This window comes from Pinus tabuliformis, chromosome 9 (genome assembly GCF_031772625.1).
Source record: "Pinus tabuliformis cultivar Carrire ecotype Pingquan chromosome 9, CPIR1, whole genome shotgun sequence".
Classification (NCBI taxonomy): Eukaryota; Viridiplantae; Streptophyta; class Pinopsida; order Pinales; family Pinaceae; genus Pinus; species Pinus tabuliformis.
The window spans coordinates 777,199,947-777,206,997 of NC_142307.1; positions in this window are offsets into that span (position 1 = coordinate 777,199,947).

The following is a 7,051-nucleotide window of genomic DNA, read 5'->3' on the forward strand; positions in this document are numbered from 1 at the left end:
CTATTGCAATGACCGGCTAAAGAATACATGTTCTCATTTGCTATTTTCACTCGAGTTGAGTTGAAATGGTAGCTGGGTTGCAGGGACATGTTCAAGAATAAAGCATGTAGTTGATGTGATTTATGATTAATCAAAGAGGTATTTCTTTTTGACGAGCGTTTTTCTAATTGCTGTCCATTCGGCTGGTACATTCTGACAGCACATCCACATTCATTCATTATAGGCACATGACATGCAATCATAAAATTAATATATGATATCTATATTGCATTGCTGTGGTACGGGCAATCTTTTCTAATTTAGGGATTTCTTAATGCAGTTGTTGTATGGTCTGCTAGAAGCATGCAGGGATGTCCAGAGATCAACAATCGAGTCTATTCTCTTTATCTCATCGTGAAGAGTGTTTAGTGCAATATTTTATGGGCTTCCTAAACGGAGAGACACTTCTCTGGCCTTCTTGTGTCAGAGCATGGTCGGATCCATCCTTTTTGGCTTGGTATTTTTCATTCTTGCTTGATTTTTTTTTTTTTTATAATTCCGTTAGGTTTTGTTTTTAATGAACACAAAATTTTGTGCAATTAGACCGTAATATTGAGATGGTTTTGGTGATTGATCCTCCCTACAGAGGAGTTGAGAGGCAGCTGAGGAAGCCCCTTTTAAATATTTAGGTGTCTCTCGTTTATGCGCCAATTCCACCTCTTAGTAAGAGTCACTTATCATATTCATTTTCAATTGGTAGCTTATGAGAAAATTCTTGGGTTTTCTTGTATATTGATTCAGGGTTTCTTTCAAAAACGAAATAAAAATTCACTGTGATACGTTATTGCATGCGAATTTTACAGTAAAGATAATATTGCAAAGGGCAACCAGTTTTACGAGATGGCTTCTTAGTACTACTTTAATCATTAATGTCTGTGGAAGAGGGCGACCAGTTCTACGAGATCGCTTCTTCGTACTACCTTAAAGTCTATGGAGTTCTTAAAGGCATTCACTGCAATCTTGGTCAGGTATGTACACAATCTCTAATCCTCTGTGCCACGCGAAATCATAAAAAATGTTGGTAACCGAAATTGCTCATTACAGAAATTCTCATAGCTTAATTGCTGGTAAACTAAATTTCTTCATAAGCAAAACTGGTAAGTTCACACAAATCATGTGATAGCTTAATTCTTGTAATAAAAAAGCACAAATTCTTGTAATAGAAAAGCACAAGTAGTTGGAAAACAAAACTGGTTAGTTCGCAATCCCCAGAATTTGGATTACATGTAGGTCTGAATCGTGTTCTATGGTTGCTTTAGATGTAAGTCCTATTGTCTGGATGCATTAGATAAAGTCTTACCGTGAGGATGACGTATGTCTTACTTTGAGGATGGGTAATATTATTTTTAAACTTAGGGTTAAAATAAAGTTGGATTACAAACGTCTAAATCGTACTGTATGGTTGCGCTAATGTCCGATTGTCTGGTTGCGTTAGATAAAGTATTACCGTGAGGATGCGGTGTCTGGTTGCGTTAGATAAAGTATTACCGTGAGGATGCGGTAATATATTTATATTTAAGTTCAAAATGCATTAGATAAAGTCTTAGCCTGATGATGGGTAATATTATTTTTAAACTTAGGGTTAAAATAAAGTAGATTTAGATAGAAAATTATATTTACGCGGTAAGGCGTTCCCTCTGAGAAAGACATCCCTAGAATGTGACGTGTGCGATCCTGAGCCATTGATTATGTGTGTTAGATGATTGGAGTGTTTTCAGCCGTTAATTTAATCTGTTTTTTTCATATAAAAATGGTTTTTTTCCCATGGTAATGGGCCATGAAAGGCCAGGCCTGGCCTGCTGGCGATGAGACTCTTCTGCTGGCGATGAGACTCTTCACAGAAACTGCCTGCTGGCGATGAGACTCTTCGCAGAGACTCTTCATGTCTTTCTTCCCTGCAGAGACTCTTCATGTCTTTCTTCTCCGTGTGAGACCTTGCACTTGCCCTCGCTCGTTTAAATATTCATGAAAATGAAGAGCCACCGTCTAACTGTGAAGGGAGAAAGACGTTGTTGAATCTCGATGTGAAAAATTTGAAGATGGCACCTCAGTTGCAGCAAATTCCTGTTACCTCGAATGATCCGTCACCGGCTGGCAGTCAATCATGTACGCAAAATCAAATCCGTGGAGTGGCATATGGCAATTATTCCGGTCATCGCTGCCGCGGCTGCTGTACTGTAGCAGAGACGAAAAAGTTTCAGAACAGAGATATGGGGTTATTCGCCATTTACAGTTCTGCCCCTAATTCAGGCCACGTTAATGTGCCGCGTTACCTGCAGAGGAACCTTTTCTCTAATATTTTGAAATAGGTAAGAGGGGAAAATAAGTTGTTACTGATTTGGGGATTTTCATGGATAATCAATTAACTCTTCTGGAAAAATTTAACAATTTCAATTTAATAATCTTATCGGCCTCTCTGTGTACTTTTGGGACAATTGCTAATATACGAAAGGAGAGAGAAGCGGAAAGTAAAAGCCAATGCAAGATATTCAATGAGAATCAATACGCCGGAGGATTAATCGAAAGCAAGATAGCAGGTTTGAGAAGGTTCCAGAGGCATTTAGACTCCTTGCAACTGCTCATTTAAGGCGCGCGTTCGTGTTATGTAATAGATATAGGCCATATTTAGGATTCCTAAATATGGTAACTGCTTCCTCGTGCCTTAAGTCTGTTATGTAGCTCCACTCATACTGTCCTTGAGTCACTTAGGGATTCTCTTGTAAAAAGTCTTCAGGATATAGTGAACATTTTGTGAACATACTCTGAAATTAGATAAGAAGCCTTCTGTAGAGTACATCCAATCTTGTCACCTGAATTCAATTTGTTGGCCATTCAAAGTTCTTCCAAGACTGTTTATGTGGAAGATATGAAATATGCTGTCTGTTTTGTAAAAAGCTTATGTCATGGTTGTTATGTCTTTTGATAAACAAATTTAGATGGCTCTTGATTGGCACAGATATCTATTTCTGTCTAAAGGATTTCGTTACTGATAGTTGGGGATTGACATGAAGTGCTGGCACATGTTTTGTATTTTAAGCAGATCTTGCTGTTGGTCGTTTTGAACACGCGGTCAGTCAAAACAATGGCAATGGGGAAGGATACAGTTATTGCTGATGTTGGAAATGCAGCTGAGGCAGTGAATGCCGATGAAGAGGCAGCCAATCCCCTTCATGAGATCCAGAGTCTTTGCATGCGATGTGGAAAAAATGTGAGGCTCGTTGGGAAACCCCCAATGCTCTTCTTGGATTGGTTTGATATGAATATGTTTGACTACTTCCAGTCTTCCAATAATTAATGATTATTGTTGAACTGTAGCTTTCTAACACTCTGTAAATCTTTTTTTTTTCTTAATAGGTCTTATTTAAAATGTGTGCCTTTTCTGCTATAGCTGTTAGAATTTTCAATGTACAATAACTGGTGCTTGAAGTTACGTTCTTAACCAGAAAGTTACATATTTGGAATAGGAGAGACTTGTACTGATCATTATCCAAAATGATATCATGGGAAACACATGGTGGATATTTGACAATGCTTCTATTTCATTATTTTCTTTCTCATATATCATTGTGTCTAGACTTTAGAGTTGGCTTTTGTTACTGGATTTCTTCTGCAGCTTGGATTTTGTTTTTTGGTGGACACGGTATCTCTTTGTTTGTAAGACCTGTTTTAGAAAAGGAAAGTTTGAGTTTACACTATTTCATACTTATTGGGAATGACTATAGGTGGTTTTCACTTGTGCCAACTATATCAGCAAGTTTCCCCTACACACTGAATATTCACGCACTAGTGGAAGCAAGATCTTGTATAACTGGCAGTGTTTTTTAAATATGTTTTCTTGTTGCAATTGCTTATCCATGCCTTTTTAATGAAATGGACCCTAAGAGATTATACTGAAATCAGTTGCTTTAATGAAATGGACCCTAAGACATTATACTGAAATCAGTTGCTTTTTGTGTTTGGATGGAGAAATTTTTCAGTCTCTAAAGGAATTTTCTTGTCTCCATTTGACAGACCTCTTAATAAAATGATTTTCTTCCCTAAGATTTTCTAGATGGAAGCATTTCTTAGCCATATAGAATTTGTTAGGACATTTTTGTTTATAAGGCGTGCATTTTGATACAATGTTTATATAATACATTTGCATGTTTGAACAGTATGGACATCCTTTTTTCATACAGTATAAAGCTTATAACATTTTTATTATTTTTTTCTTTTCCTTGGCATACATATATATATATATATATATCTTCAGTAAAATGCTACTATTGTCTGCTCTTGAGAAAAGAAAATTCACAGCATAAATGGCAATGTCCAGGAGTCACATAGTAGTCCTTGCTCCATTCGTTACTAAGGGCTAGGATCCATGTCGTACTGAATAGTGCATGCACATTGTTGTTGTTGTTTTTTTTTTTAACTGTAACGGATATAAGTTTTATTTGTTTGAAAAAGATAGGAGGGGTCTTTGCCGAGGCAGCCCCAATTACAAAGTGAACATCCAACAAATTCAGCTTTTAAGTTGCATCATTTTCAAGCAATTTTATAAGTAAACTAAAGGTTGGTGTTGAGTCTACATGTGTGGCTTGTCTTGGAAATTGTTGAAGACCAATTCAAAAGATATGACAGGCCCCTCTAGCATATTAAGACTATTCATTGTGGTGATCAATCGTAGGCTACTCTTCCACATTTTTGTGGTGCAATCTAATCCATAAAGGCTTATCTTTATAAGTAAGAGTTTCATTGGATGATTTGAATGTGTTTTTTATGCTTTTTAGGAAAATGGAATAGTGGAATTCAGACCACGTCCTCACCATAATATTTTTTTTTTATCTTGGAAACAAAGATGCCAGTGAATGTTCTCGGTGTAATCTTGTTTTTAGAAGTTCTTTGTTATGCTTTATAATATTTTATATGTCCTTCTTTTAACATAGTTGTCATATGAATTGCAGAAATATTATTATAGTTCCCTTTAATATAGTTATCATAGGAATGGCAACATTGTTAATATATTTTTTTCATAATAATTGGTTTGGGAAGTTGAGAAGTGCTTTATAATATTTTTATCTGTCTTTTTTTTAACATATTTTTCATATGAATTCCAGAAATATTATTATAGGTCTCTTTAATATAAATGTCATAGGAATGGCAAAATTGTTAATATATTTTCTTCATAGTAATTGGTTTGGCAAGTTGAGGAGACTCAACACTGAAACTTGAAAAAAAACCTTAAAATAATATACAAAAACATGTTCACATGAACAACAATTAAATGGATAATGGGGATAACGGATAACCTGTGACATGACATTAACTATAACTCATTATCATCCACCCTTGCTTTCAACAATGTTGATTCACATGTTTCTATTCTTCTACACACTATTATTATTTACAAAATATCCATATTCAAAATACAGAACTAATACTTTCAACGGTAACTCATTATCATCCACCCCTGCTCTCAACAATGTCCATTTAGTTATTTTTCTACACACTACTATTATTTACAAAATATCCTTACTCACAATACAAATAACTAAAAATATCAATTGTAAATCATTATCATCCACCCTTACTTTCAACAATGTCCATTCACATGTCGTTATTCTTCCACACTTTATGGCATACACACTTTATCGTTATTCTTCCACACTTCCACACTTTATGCCTTACGGCGTTTCCTTTGCAACATCAGATGCAAATGCTAGTTTTATTTCATCTTTAAATAAAGATAAAATAATTAAAAGTATTAAAAACAAATATTTTCACTTTTGATGTGAAGAGGATGCATATTCCATATATTTTTAAAATATTTTAATATAAGGTTTAAATAAACTATTTGAACATCCATGTTAACTAATTTATTTCAATACTAACTTCACATATGTATATATAAAGAGAACATGATAAAATATTTCAATATCAATTAATATAACATAGATATAAACTTTTTATTTTTTATATAAACTCTTCTTGTTAAAACATTTCAAGTAGTCTCATTATTAAATAAAAAAAGTTTATATATATGTTATGTGTAATTTTTCAGTGTTTAAATTGTATTACAATTTAAACACTGAAAAATTTACACATAACATATATATAAACTTTTTTTATTTCAAATTTTGCACAATAAAATAGATTTGCACATCAAAACATTTAATTCCTTTCAATGATCCATAATTAAGATTCTAAAAAAAATTTACACCTCAAAACATTTAATCTCTTAATAATCCATAGTTTAAATAAATCTATAAAACTCTGAAACCTAATTTAACAAGGATCAGAACTGTTTTGATACGTAGATCTGCTGTAACATTTGAGCTTATTATTCTTTAAATTTGTTAGTTGAATTGATTGTTTTAATGAGTAGATTTTAAGTGTGATTTTTTGAAAAGTTTTATAATGTATTTCCAATTTAATTTGTTTAAAATTTTATAGGATTAATTCAAATCACAAGTTTGATAGGTGAACTCTTCACAATAGAAGTGCCTCAGGATTTTGAAAATGCTAAATCTAGATACAAACAAAAAAAAACAGTTTAAACAATACAAATCAAGATTCGGCCGCACTCTTTTTAAAAAAAATTAATCTCTTTTAATTTTTTTTAATGCTAGCTAAAAAATCACAATTAAAACCTACTCCATAACTTAAGTACTTCAACAGTAAAAGGTGCTAATAGTGCCAAAGGTGTGGATGCTGGTATTTTCTGATGTCTGCAATTTTTTACCTCACATATCTTAAGGAAAAGGTAAACACTTACCTCTCACCTAAACTTGCACCTGACCATTCTACACTTGAGAAGCAAATTGATTATTCCTTGAGCTGGAGGCTCTGCTCCATAAGCGTGAAGTCACACCTCCAAGTTGCTTGAAGTTCGCTGAAGAGTTCTTATTACGAATCAGGCTGCTCATAAACTTCACTGTTTAAAGTGGATTGCGGTAAATTTGTGTTTTCATTTCTCTGGATTCATATTAAACATTCCATTAACATTTGGAATTCACACTGCTTGAATCAT